Source organism: Puntigrus tetrazona, chromosome 5 (genome assembly GCF_018831695.1).
Source record: "Puntigrus tetrazona isolate hp1 chromosome 5, ASM1883169v1, whole genome shotgun sequence".
NCBI lineage: Eukaryota > Metazoa > Chordata > Actinopteri > Cypriniformes > Cyprinidae > Puntigrus > Puntigrus tetrazona.
Window position 1 is genome coordinate 3904906 of NC_056703.1, and position 14821 is coordinate 3919726.

Here is a 14821-nt window from a genome sequence, read left to right on the forward strand (position 1 = left end):
CTATCTATCTATCTATCTATCTATCGTTATATATCTATCTATTGTTATATAGGTATATCTATCTATCTATCTATCTATCTATCTATCTATCTATCTATCTATTTATCTATCGTTATATAGGTATATCTATCTATCTATCTATCTATCTATCTATCTATCTATCTATCTATCTATCTATCTATCTATCATCAAGCTACATTAACTCCTTAAATCACAGAGTTTTGTTCCCACTGTGTATATTTACAGAAAAAGTGATAAAGTTTCGATAATTTTATTTTATTTTTATAAAATTTTTTAAAGAATTTCCATAATTCTAAACTCATTTTAGCTTTATAAAAATATAAATAATAATAATAATAATAATAATAATAAATAAATAAACAAATAAATAAATAAATATATATATAAATATATATATATATATATATATATATATATATATATATATATATATATATATATATATATATATATATATGTATGTATATATATATATATATATATATATATATATATATATATATATATATATATATATATATATATATATATATGGTGTTTGTTTTTCAAAAATTGAGATTTAAATAAATAAATGAGCTTTTCCAATGGCGCATTGTTTGATATAGATACTATCCGGCAAAAATACAGGTATTTGAAAAATCTGGAATCTGAAAATCGAGAAAATCTTTTTTAAAGCTGTTCAAATTAAGCAATGCATAAGACTAATCAAACACGTAAGCTTTAATGTATTGACAGCAGGAAAGTGCTTAATATGTTCACACGGAACATAATATCCTAATGATGTTTGGAGTAAAAGATCAAAAGGTCAATCATTCTGACAAACACAATATCATTTTGGCTATTGCTACAAATACGCTAATGCTACTTTAAGACCGTTTAAAGAGCCGCCATAAAGGCTAGTCTTTCATTTAATAATTCCACTAAAAATAGCATTGCAGATATTAGAAAACTGCAGGGCAGCACTGTCACGCCAGCTGCCCATCTAATCATAAATGTTCCATGTTGTTGCTCACTTAATACTCCTCCTCAGTTAAACAAGCATCAGTCAGCGCTTAAACTGCTCTGGCAACTTCCTTCACTCGAATGTCAAGGCGACTTCTGGACGTGTCCACCGGACAGCAGAAATGAAGACTGACAACTCGCGGTCCGTGCGTTGGACATCATTCCTCCAGACCGAGAATAGGGTCAATACACCTGCAGCCAGTCTCCCATGTGACAGACCCTGATCTGGTTTGACACGCCTGAGGAGCTAGTGTCCTCTGCTCTGTGAAGTCCTGAGAGGCTGCCGCTGCAGTGAGGTCCAGTAGGAGGCGGAAAACGTGCTGGTACATCGATTTATATCGCGTATGTGTGCTGTAGCGAACTGTTTAATAGTTAATTCAATCAGTCATTGATCTATATGTCAGAGTGGCCGCTAATATTTAGCTTAGTGTTGCTTTCAACCGAACACAAGGGTCGTTTATATGACAGCTAAGTTAATGGGGAATATGGTTTACAACATGTCTGGAGTAACACCTTTTGGCAGGCTTTGCCTTGAGGTTGATGCTTTATCTTTTGGGCTGAAGCTCAGCTCAGGATGTAAAATCAGGAATATATGTAATTATTATAATAAAGCGCTTTGTTTTGATGTTGAGAGTCATCAGTTTAGTCGATTACATGAGCTGCAGCTGTGAAGTCATTCGTTAGGGAATAAATTCAATGTCAATTTTAAATTGTATCAAAATATCTGTGTGTCGCATGACACTTTTAAACATGAAGATTCTTTTGGGTTCCATTGAGAATCTTTAACCACCTTGCATTGGTTCTTTGATGAGTGGAAGAAAGAAGAAAACTGTGATCTTAAGAACTTTTTGGTTTTAGAGACCAAGCAAATGTCTTCTTCTGTTGCTTCCCCCAAGAAGCCCATTCGTTGTGGAAGTTTTATTTGTAAACGTAAGTCACACTAGCAGAGAAGAACCCTTCAGGGAATGGTAGGTATGGGAGAACATTTAAACGATTTGAAGAACTGCACTTTGTTCAATGAAACGCTTCTTGTAGTCGCAAAAGGTTCTTGATGGAACTAATGAATGGCTATTTTACTACAGAGCCGTGAAAATATGAGATGCATAGCACAAAAATCCTGTGACATTTAAATAAAAACAAAAGCGCTTTTCTGTCTCTCTTCGCTCTAAGTTTTTTATAAGAATGCTTTTTGAAACGCCACACCAATTTTTTCGCTCATTTTTCCCGCACACTGCGTCCAAGTTATCGCTTAGTAGATCGCTTCCTATCTATACACATGTGCATACCAGAGGCTCATATGCTTTCAACAAAGCACTTGAGGGTTTGTAAGGATTACAAACAAACCTAGTCACTGATGACGCTGGTTCCGCTGACGACGAAGTGATTGCACATTCAAGATGGCTGGCAGGGATTTTTCTGTTTGACAGACAGGTGTTTAGTGCTTCTCTTGTTATTGAGAAGAAAGCAGTGCGATCCGTCAGGTTGCTCTGCTGTGGTTTTATTAAACGAAGCTCGCGTGAGCTGCACCCGTGATTTAGAGATTACCCTAGTCTCACAGTCTGATTGGCTATTCATTTAAAACGATCCAGTATTTAATTTGGAAATGTACCTGATGCCCTGAATGACGCTTACACGACTTAGCATGTTCTTTTTTTTTCTGTTGTGGCATCGTAAGTAACCGGGATGTCTATTAGTCCAAACATCAGACAGGTTCGGTCAACATTTATTTATTTGAAATTCTATTCAGTAGCAGCTAGGGGTAATTTCAGCTCTACAAATCTACATTTTGATTTGATGCTGAATATAATTCATGTTATGTATGTAATGAAAAACCCACCACGGCCCTTAAAGACTCTTTTTAAAGCTCTTTAATGCTCTTCAATGAATTTTACAGAAGCCAGCCGTGAAGGACAGCTCCTAAACAGGAACCGGTGTTCAAGTACTTTGACAAATGCTTTGACCTTTGATTCAGTGCGCATAGATCATTTGAATAATGGAAGTGAAACTACTCTGCCGGGTGCCTTATCCTCATTCGCCTTCAAAGTGAGGCCTCTTAAAGCACCATTTACTATATTGTCAAAATCACCAGTAAAGTGCCTAACGCAGAAGTCTTTTCACAGGAAGAATAGAGCCAAAGCTCTAGAGATTAAAGCACACTGCAGCTTAGGAAAGATCTTAACAGTAAGAGAAATTAGCTGGAGCTGAGGGAAAATTTTGAGACATTTCAGGCTGATACTATCACAAGGGTTTACGCTCGATTGTAAAAATCAAATACTGCAGAAAAATGCTTTCTAGCCTAGATTTATTGTCGTCTTTCCAGCCAAAATATCTAAAAATCAAGAAGGAAAATGTATAAAAGTAATCTTGTGTTCTGTTTGAAATAAGATTATTTTGCTTACCTCTTCGCTACGGGATTATTTGTTTCTCATACTGAGTGAAAAGTCACTTAATTTTGACTTTTCTGAAAATAGCACAATTTTTACTTCGTTTAGAAAATCCCACTTGGTCGGATGTTTTGGCTGGAGACTAGAGATCCAGGCTAGAAAAGCTTTTTTTCGCCAATACCTGATCGTGACTCTGACATGATTCACTCACTGCACTCCTAGAATATTCATTTATAAATGCACAAACATTCCTACGCACTTTAATATAGCAAGATATCTAGCCTATGCCTCTAGAAATAAAACTGCAAACCGTTGTCGCTGGGCTGTACTTTGAAAAGGTACAGCCCCTATTAGCTTCAAATATGTACCTTTTAGGGACCAAAATGGACCCTTAGGTACAAACATGTGCTCTTTGAAGAGGTACCGTCCCAGTGATAGCTTCTTTTGTACTTTTATTTCTGAGTATTTGTCTGTGAGTGTAACTGAGAGCTCTGGGAGTCTGAGAAAAAGAAATCAGCAATCATAAAAGAAGAGTGAATGTTTCTCTTAATGGGCTTAGTATTATCTCATTAAATAAATCACCATTATTTTTCCAATGTTAAAGACAAATTACGCCACTCATTAACCCACAAATAATCCCACGAGTGAGCTCAAGACATCGGACTCTGACTCTTATTCATGGGCATGGGCTGTAGAAGCTTCATCTCAGGTGAAGTGACAGTGTTGAAATATTGTTCTAGCTTTTATCCCTAGGTGTGTTAGTGAATGGAGTGCTTACTGACAGATCAAAGTAGTTTAGAAAGCACCCAGCTCCTGGGTTTTGAGAAAACAGGAAGTATGACTTGGCTTTTTCATGATATGTTCACGCTAATGACTGGCTAATGTTCGCTGCGACGCGCTAATGCGTCGCACGGCGCCTAAAAATCAAGCGTTGGATTTGTTGCATTATTAAAGAGGATATGTCAAAATAGAAGTAGTACGCCTTTGCTGTGATACACTGGAATGGCCTTCGGTAATAATAGCTGATCATTTTTAGGTAGCCTGGAAATGACCTAAGTTGTCAAAAAAGCTTTAGCTTATAGTATTTCAGTACACACATGCTGGTTTCATGAGATTTCTTTGTGTGGGTATATATATATATATATAGTATATGGATAACAAGTTAAACTGATTTGTACGTAATCTGACTATAACTGATTATAATAATTCAAATATTTAATTAATATTAATTTAACAATACATTCCAATGAACTCTCTAAAAGTAATAATGTCACGTGATTTAATCAAAAGCTATGTGATTTTTACATAATCGTTCAAGTGTCGTAATTATTATTATATATTGATCTTCTTTTTTGTGATTTAACTAATCATTGTTTAGGGAATTAAGTTCTATGGATTAGGGCAAAAGTAGTCAGGTCACATTATCTACTTGCAATCCAATAGACATTTTTTACAAATTAATATTTTATCATGATAACTAGCACTATGTAAATTGTCAAGGAATTTCTATATATATATATATATATATATAAGTATATATATATATATATATATATATATCTCTAATATTTATATCAATGTTCTTAAGCATCCCTGATGAAAGATACTTTAAAATCACTTAATATTTATATTTATATTTATGTAATTCTAACAGTTTACTTCTAACGGTAATCAAAGATTTATTTTGGAAAGGTTTATAAAGCTAAAAGTATCACCTGTCCTTCTGTAAACGATGGCTATGACCTAAACAGAAGCCGCACGCAGTTCGCACTACGATCCTCTACTAATCGGTGGACTTTAGGTCCAAAGCTTCAACATTAATAAATTGCGTATCAATTGATAAAGGGCATCTGCGATTAAACCCGCGAAAGTAAAGGGAAGTCAGCATCTCTGCAGACTGTCCTTTGTGCAAGAAAAAGGTCAGACAAAGGCAAGGATTTATACTCTATAGGATAATGTAGCTGATTCTGGTTAAAACTGGAAACAGAGACAATAATAATGTCTGGGTTAAGCCTTCTGCACTTGTGAGATGCGAACTAATGTATGAGATGTGCCTCTCAGTCTAAAAAAGCAGGTTTCCTGTGTGGCCCAGGAACTCCAGCCCTGTGTCTCTCTAGTGTTCTTGTGACTCACTCTCTGAGTCCTATGGCATACGACGCCGTTTCTGTTCTCTCTCTGACCGTGCCCGGTCGCGCAATATGGGAGGTGTGCCCGGAGAGAGCTACCGAGGTAAAAACTCCACTCAGAGAGCCGCTCTGACATCTTGGGAGTCACACCTACCAGCCACATCCGAGGTGTTTTCTGAACTGATTTGAAAGGACGTGCAGAAAGCTTTGCTGTGATTTTCTGCTACTCACTGATATCGGCAACTTCTGGTAAATATGGATCAGCAGTTGCCTGCGAAAATCTGCTTTCGATAACTCCTTGATCTTCGGTCATTAATTCCAATCGCAAAATCTACCGACGGAAGAATCGCGAATAAAGCAGATAGTAATGGCGGTGATAAACAGCTTTTCTTAGCGCTGTACATCGGGCGCGAGTTATCGGTTATTCCTTGGAACTTGTTTTCCCATTCATGATTTTACGCATTTTGAGCAATTCAAGCGCATGGTGAACGCCCGAACTGGTGCAAAACAGGAAGGTAAGTACTACAAATTCTCAATCAACCAATGGCAATGAGAAAAATGACAATGGCCCGTCCGAGCAAAAGCAAAAGATAAATTAGGAGCAGCCAAGTGACCGCTGCCCCATCATCCACCCCAAGAATTTCCAATCAACACAAATACTTGAAACCTTCAGTCCGAAGAGGACGGGCAGTGTGTTTATCGGGCCCTAATGCACGGAGATGATAAAGTGCATAAACACTCCCAACCGGACGATCGTAGAAAACAGTTGTTTTGGGTGCAGAAAAACTTCAAAACAACTGTCGGATGAGGCGCCCATCAGCAACACGCTCGCTGACAAATTAATCAGCCTCCAATACCTTTGCCAGCGATCTAAGTTATTCGATGTGATTCGACAAGATCAGTCTTCCTGATCTCTATCAGGGCGTCACCCTATCTGACATTATGATAGCTGTTAAAACGTAAGCAAACGTGGAGGTTTCTTCGCGCATTGAATCAAAGGCTGCCAATAGTTTGCCCAGTGTAGTATATAGCGAGAAACATTTATTAATATTTATTTACTCCAATTTTTAAATTCTGCAAATTAATATTTGCAGATTCATTTTCACAGCTTTCTTGTTCGCGCTGCCAGTGAGCGCCACCAAAGTTTCAGCATATAACCCAAGAAAGCTGAACATACCATGCTCAGTAAAACCCCAATCGCTCCTCGATACGAGGTACTGAATTCGCAGAAACGATGAGAAGCGGTAATGTGTTTTACTCCCTCGAGAGTGATTTTAGTATAACCAATCCCGAGGAGGTCGACACAGCTGTCTCCACATGATGGGAGAGAGAAATGCAGAGTCATTTTTCACGGAGGCTTTCGGGCATGGATGTGCCATGGGAATGCACTCGCTCAGCAGAGGAGCAAAGAGGACGCTTTTGGCTTACATAAAACCGCTTTTAGAAAGGTGGAGCCAGCCTGAAAAGATATGAAAGAATTGTATTATTTCTTTATTAAGATGGCTGGGACAAGCTGAAAAATGTCAAAAAGCTATCAAGCTAAGTGAGGACGCATGAATTGAGATGAGTTCATTTTGGGTGAACTGGCCTGGGACACGCCAGCTGGAAAAAAAACACGCTGGTTCTTGAAGGTTATAAAGAAAACACACAGTGTTTGCAATTTATCACCGCAGGTTCATTCATCTAGAAAAATGGCCTAATCTTTTAGTGTATGCTATTTAACAATCAACTTTTCTTTTTCTCTTTTCAGTTTCTGCTTCTGCATTCCTTCTGACGCTGGCCCCCAGCAGATTTCATTATAATTCAAATTTTTACAATTAGGGTAGCGAAATCAAACGATCTTTTCTATGTTTGCCCACTTGTTGATGTATAATGAGTTCTTGTGCAGTTAACCTTGATTTAGTGCAATATAATATGTTTGAAATGCTCGCGTGAAGATGAAAAACTGGCTACCAAAGACGCTATTTGGTGTATTTTCGAACTTTCGCCGCCCTGCAGATGTCCTGAATTTCCAGCATTTGAAACTGAATTTTGAACATTGACTGGAATATTCTAGCTAGTTGCGTTTGCATGCAAATAGAGCTTAAATTGCCTTTCAGGTCCAGTTTGAAATGAACTGGCAGAGGTTATTTTGAGCCACGGACAGGCTTCTTCTTTCATCACCAGGTACAATATGATCGGGTCCATATAAGGTAAATGTGCGAGGGCTTATACTTGATACCTACACTATTTCTCAGCAATTTGAATCCTGATATCAGCCTGAAAGATACCCTATCTTTACGATGGCGGTCCTCTGCATGCGCCTGGCACCTGTAAGACAGAACGCAATACATAAGAAAGTAAGAGTAATGTAAAGGTGAAGACTTGGTCTGCCATCCATATATCTTTTACTTTGTTGGCATGGTGACATATTCACTGCAGCTGAGCGAAATAGCCTGAGGCTTCTTTACAAATGCCATGAGAATGATATGCAAAACGTGCATCACTTTTAACACGTTAATTTCGCATAGCAGAGCCGCTCATGGCGTCAACACGCGCTGTCAGCTATGGGCGCTTTAACGAAACACAAAAACTTAATAACTCTTCACATTCCCATCCCGCGAATCGAGAGACGCCACCAGTCTGCTGTTCGTGGGATTATATCAATGTGAAACCTTCACCGAGATAGCTTAGGTTCTTGTTTTAAAATGAAACACGACTTTTATTATTCAATGTATTAACTAGCCTTAAACTAATAAAATGTTTAGTACAGCAAACTTAGATGTGTAAGCAGCGCAGAATGAAAAACCTGCTTTTTTATTTCTAAAAAAAGTGCAAACAAAAATAAATAAAATAAAAATAAAATAAATAATATGTATACAATAATAATAATATATGTAGCTAAGAATAAATAGTTAGCTTAAAAATTATAGTTTTATATATATATATATATATATATATATATAAAATTATAATTTTTAAGTTAATATTTATTTTAGTTACATTTAAACAAATAACATATATATATATATATAATTATACCTTAAGCTAACTATTTATATATATATATATATATATATATATATATATACAAAATTATAATTTTTAAGCTTATTTATTTTAGTTACATTTAAACAAATAAAATATATATATATATATATATATATATTATATATATATATATATATATATATATATATATATATATATATATATTATGTTATAATTCAAATGTTTAAATTTAAATTCTAATTTAATTATTTCTGTAAACGTCTTACCTTTAAAAATAGTGACATACGTATCATTTGCATGCATGTATTTATGTTTCTGGTCTTTTTTTATGAGCAATTCATGAAAACGCTTATATTTACAGCTTTTCTATAAGAAAAATCTCCATTAAAAGTTCAGCGAAAGTGCTTTGACTACTCTCTCTGAAAATCGCTATAAGCCTTACAGTTTGTCTAATGCACGCGCCCGCCTCATCTCGGACAAAATGATTTGGCGCGATCAATAAACTGTGATCTCTCACGCTACATAATGCAGGTATAAACCATCAGAAAAGCCATTATCGCTCGCCCGAGACGCAGACTTTCAGTCAGAAACAAAAGGCAGTCCTTTCTGTTGGTAGATGTCTTATTAATTCATTTCCTCAAGAATATTAATGCGCATCACGAGGCAGTCTGTTTTTCTTCTATCACGGGTAATAGCATCTGAAATTAGCAGCATTTTGTATAGAAAACAGCAGAAAGCTTCCATTTATTAAACAGCTCTTATTTATAAAGGAGGCCTGCCTCTCTTAACCTCGACAGAAGTCAATTAGAGAGACGATAGATTCTACTCTAATCAATCTGCACTTGAAAAATCCAAAGTGCTTTTCCTTCTAGGATTTGCTATTTACTCAGAGTACGCTTGCTCCATTTTTTTATTTAATCTATTCATTTAATCATTTTCCTTTCCCCATGACACATACCTGAAAACGACACAGTTATTTTAATAAGACGCTTTTTTTATGCTAAAGCATACTCATATTATACTTCATCCTTTGGTCCATTGGAGACACATGATTACATAAAATAACACAGACGTATATTTCTACAAGCTCTTGCATGCAATAAAGACAAAATGGTGATTAAACCATTATCGCCACATTAATAATAATACTTATATTTGTGTTATGCTAATAATGTATATAATCTAATACATTTGTATACCAACTATATATATCAATTTTCCTAGAACAACAAGTTTTATTTGTATGCATCCTGTAGTATAACCGAATAAGCTTTTGATTTGTGATCAATTTGATCTGCTTCAGTTAATGGAGGATTTAAATGAATGTGAATAAAATAAAAGAATAGCCATGAAACCAAAAGAAAACAATCGCTAGGGGAGGTTTTTATTTATGCCATCGGCGCCCATGACCTTTCACAACACTAGGGTTTGGTTCTTTCTCTACAACAGATTTCATATTTTCCATCTAGCGCTTTTTTTGCTCATCTGGGAAGGTCGTAAATAAGGCAAGTGACTGTTCTCGGCATTAATGCCTTCAATCAGATGCAAAGCTCGGAAATAAATGACTAAAATATGAGGAAATGAGCACAAGTCAATCATGAATTAACATAAAACCCTTGGAATGGATGTCCGCTGAATATTGCAGATCATCATAAGATGGCAAAAAAAGAGGACTAACAGTTATTCAGCATCAGGAAGTAGTGAAACGGAGCGGTTCATCATGACATCCGGATGAAGATTCCGCTACAAAAAAGTTTAATAAAAGCATTGTGATATCAGACGTAGCAAATGTGCACGCTTGAAAGATTTTTTTTTCCAGGTGGTTTGCCAGCTCCTCAGTAAAAATTGGATATGACTGCAAATCGTTGTTGGTCATGGCGCTTTTGGGACAGTACATGAAACCCAATTCGTTAACTAACGGGCAATAAAGATAATTAACACGTCATAAATGCATTGTTCATTACTTGTTCATGAAAATTTATACATTAACTAATGCTAACAAATAACACCTTATATTGTTATATATATATATATATATATATATATATATATTAAAGCACTAGAGAGCACACAGTGTTAAAACTTGTATTTAATTACATTTGTAGAAGTTTTTATGCTTCCACCTGTATTAAATTTGTTCAAAGAAATAAATGATATTTAAGTAAAAATGTATAGAATTTTACATTTTATTGAAATATACTTTAAAATGCAATTTAATCTACTTTTTATCTACTACTAATAGTTTATATCAGTATAATTTATATATATATATATATATATATATATATATATATATATATATATATATATATATATATATAAAGTATAAAAATATATATATAAAATATATATATATAAAAAAATATATATATATATATATATATATATATATAATAAAAAAATTATACTGATAACAAACTGTTAAAAAAGTAGTCTATATGCTATGCTGTATATAGAAGACCAGAATAGATGCCACAATTATATTTAATAAATATAAAAAAGCACTCATTGATGAAACATGTGAAATCTGTATTTACATACTATGTGTATTTATGCAAAAGTCAAATGTCATGATCAGTGAACGCGCTGTTTGCGTATATATGTATATAGATGTTGGTACGGCATAATATAATCTTCACTATATAAACTAGCAAATTTTGTGTTTATACTTTATTTACATTCTTGGAGTTCTCTACAAATGACTCATAAGGAGCACATAATGTTTAAATAGCAATTACACAGATGGGTTGCTAAGGATAGCCAAGTGGTCAGGCTAGACATCGGGCGCAAATACAGGAATGTATAAACATAGAGCGAAAAACATGCATAATAATGCTATTATGCTTAGTTTTCTGCTAAAGCTAGGATTATTATAATAAGCTACAGATTCATTTTATACTTAGCTAGTAATCACATCTAAGGCTATGAGAGTGGTGATTTATTTATTTTTTTTTCTACAGTACAACTGTTGTCCAAGACAGAGATTAAATACAGTATATCAAATATTAAACTTAAATTAAATATTAAAATGAACTGGCTGCTGGTTGGAGGATTTTTCATTTAGTGAATGTGTTTTTATATATTTGCAGGTGATGAGAGATTTGGGAGAGGAGATGAAAGAGTATATAAAATATATTTATATATATATTTTATGAGAGGAGATGAGTATATATATATATATATATATATATATATATATATATATATATATATATATATATTTATATATTTATATATTTTTTATTTATTTTATATCTTTTATATATATATATATATATATATATATATATATATATATGTATATATATATATATATATATAAATTTGTCTTTTTTGTTGATGCTAATGCAAGTAAAGTAAAAGGAATGCATAAATAGCTTCCAGCAAAAATAACTATATTGTTACGTATAATCAGAGATAAAAAACTACTGCCACAAGTTCATATATTTACTTACTGTGGGGCTTATAAATCTGAGTTTGGTCTCACAAACAGTGCACAGATGCTGCTCATAGACATTACATAAAATAATAATAATCCTTTCCGTCGTTTGACAGCATGAGCAGTTAGCATTAAAAGCACAAAGGTCATGTTTGCTCACACATGCTAGCAACAGATGCTTCATATAAAAATAAGTCGCGGCTAGTCGCCTGGGATGTTTGGCATGTTTGGCCCAGACTTTGAAGAAAACTGCTTCATGCATTTCCCGCCATTAATAAGGGAAATGGATCATTCAATATCTTACAGGTTAACATTAGTTGATGTGATGTAATGGGCTAAATAACCGCAAGTGGCAACTAATGGGAGTAACATGTGGCAATTATCATTTTTATAAACTGACACTGTAATTCATTTTTCCTCATGCAATTAGATTAAAATAAATTCATTCAAAAATGATTATACTTATCACCTTTGGTCATCTGGAGATGGTTTCTTCAAGAAAGAGATTTGGAGAAAATTTAGCATCACATCGCGGCGTGTATCAGCTGATAAAACATTATAATAGTCCGAAAAGTAAGCAAAAAAGCACTCCGAGCAAAACACGATCATTCAGACAAAAGTAAGTTCATTAAAGCTCAAATCTAATTTCGAGGATCCATAACATTGTTTTCCCGTGAAAAAGTTTGTCTGAATCAGAGAGAATATACAGATGAAAAACAATGGGAAAAAGTCATTAAAATAAAATGTGTGATGAATTCGATGTGAGAGAGCTTGTATTTTATCCGGAAGCGTTGGTTTGAAGTTAAAACACGTGGATGATTTCTTTTCTTTTGCTGTAAAGTGACTGGAGGTGTGTGGATTAGTGACGGCACCCATTGACTTGCGTGCATAGGAAGACGGCGTATTTCTGTAAAACAAACCTGCTTCACATTTTCAGCAGCCAGGGTTAGCTTAGTCCAAAATGTCTTAACTACCCTGACGATAATACCGACGCATCAAACGCCGTTGTGCGATTTTAGAAAACTAAATAAACGAACAACATTTTCTGGCGCTTGAGCTGGCTGACTGGGGAAACGCATGGATACCGACCTACTTTCCAAAGTGAATAATAATAAAACATGCTGCTAACAATGCACCTGAGGCTAAAAGAAAATGTGGCTTCACAGGAAATGAAAATGGAGAAGTAATGGATGAAACCAGATATTCGTAAATACGAGTAGGAGAGGGGAATTTATAAATAGCTTTAAAATCCCTTATGTTTATTTGACAAGTCAAGGGCGTTTGCCTTACGGTCCGTGGAATGCTAAAACAACGAGAAGAGAATGAATTCCGGAGATGGATCGGACGCGCAACTGGTTGATGTGAAACCGTGATTATACGGATGCGGTATTAAAAGGCGTAATTAGCGCATGGATTGAACTTCAAGAAGCCGTGGAACGTTTAAAACTAGAGCTATAAAACAGCATTAGATGCTACTAGTATTTTAGATCCAGCAACACGTACACGCGCTTAAAACCAAACAACAGAGGTTTCCCAGTCTGACGGGAAGCACGATTTGTGAAGCATGACACGCTTCATCTGAACGAAACAAAGTCTTTAGTTTTAGTTTTCTTGATGCTCTCATCATTTTCATTAAGTGCCTCCTGAGGCCTGCTCGTGAGGCTTTTTCCAGCCTCCGCCTGACCTTCTTCAAGAAAGAAAAGGGCCGGTTTTAATGCTTGATTTTACGAGTTTGCTCACAAAGAGGCAGGGTTTCTGTTGGGTCTAAATAGTTTGAAAGCAGTCTCACTTCAGATATATATATATATATCTATATATATCTGGAGAGACTTGAGCGCAAATATGCTGATGTTAGCACTAAAGTTCAAAAGTTTGGATCTAGAATGATACTTTTATGCAATAATGCATTAAAGGATAGTTCACTTTGAAACTAAAGTTTATCAGCTTAGGTGTAGGCGTCGTTTTTCTCATGAGATCCAGTTTTGAGGTTTTTATGAAATCAGTTAGTTCGTTGATAGCCTGAGATCAAAACGAAGCGGTTCAAAACTGAACGAATCGATAAAAACTGAATTATATAACTATAATGCTTTAAGTTACACTTCATACAAATTACAAAGTAATTACTAGATACAGATTCATCGCAGGTCAACGCACAGCGATGTGTTTTTAAACGAGTCTGTGAATCAGTGGAGCCGTTCATTTCTGAAAGAACTACCTGAATCAAACCGGAACGAATCAATAAAAAACTGAACTGCATAACTATACTATATAACTACGCCATGTTTTAATTACATTCAATACAACCATGTCAGTAATTTCTACTCCAGATAAAGATTCATCTTAGATCAATCACAGCGATGTGTTTTAAACGAATTTCAGTGACTCGTGAGCGTCCATTTCTGAAAGAATCAATTGAATCAAACTGAGAATTGAATCGAAGAAAAACTGAACTGTATATAATCATATCTATAACTACAATTCATGTTTTAATTACATTCAATACAAACTGTCAGTAATTTTACCCAGATAAAGATTAATCTAGATCAACCAGTGACTTAAAAAATATATTAGTATTTTTGGTACTTTGAGTGAAAAAGACTTTCTAAAGTCATTTTTTTATTTATACACAATAACTATTACCTTTAATAATAACTTCTTATTGTTAATAAGTTAAAAACTGATTATTAATAATAATAATCAATCGCACATGATGTGCATGGATTAATCCAATCTTGTTGATTTTGAGATTAATTTTTATTCATTAACTGGTACATTATATTTAATTGGTCATTATTTATAGCGCTTTAACAACAAACAAAAATCCTCCTGATGGTCACAAGTATTTAACGAAAGGCAAG

The 14821-nt window shown here is 34.6% G+C and overlaps 1 protein-coding gene across 1 annotated transcript in view; it reads left to right on the forward strand.

The window, feature by feature from the left end:
• The window catches only part of LOC122345408 (5-hydroxytryptamine receptor 7-like), a 36998-nt gene that overhangs the window by 928 nt on the left and 21249 nt on the right, over positions 1–14821 (forward strand).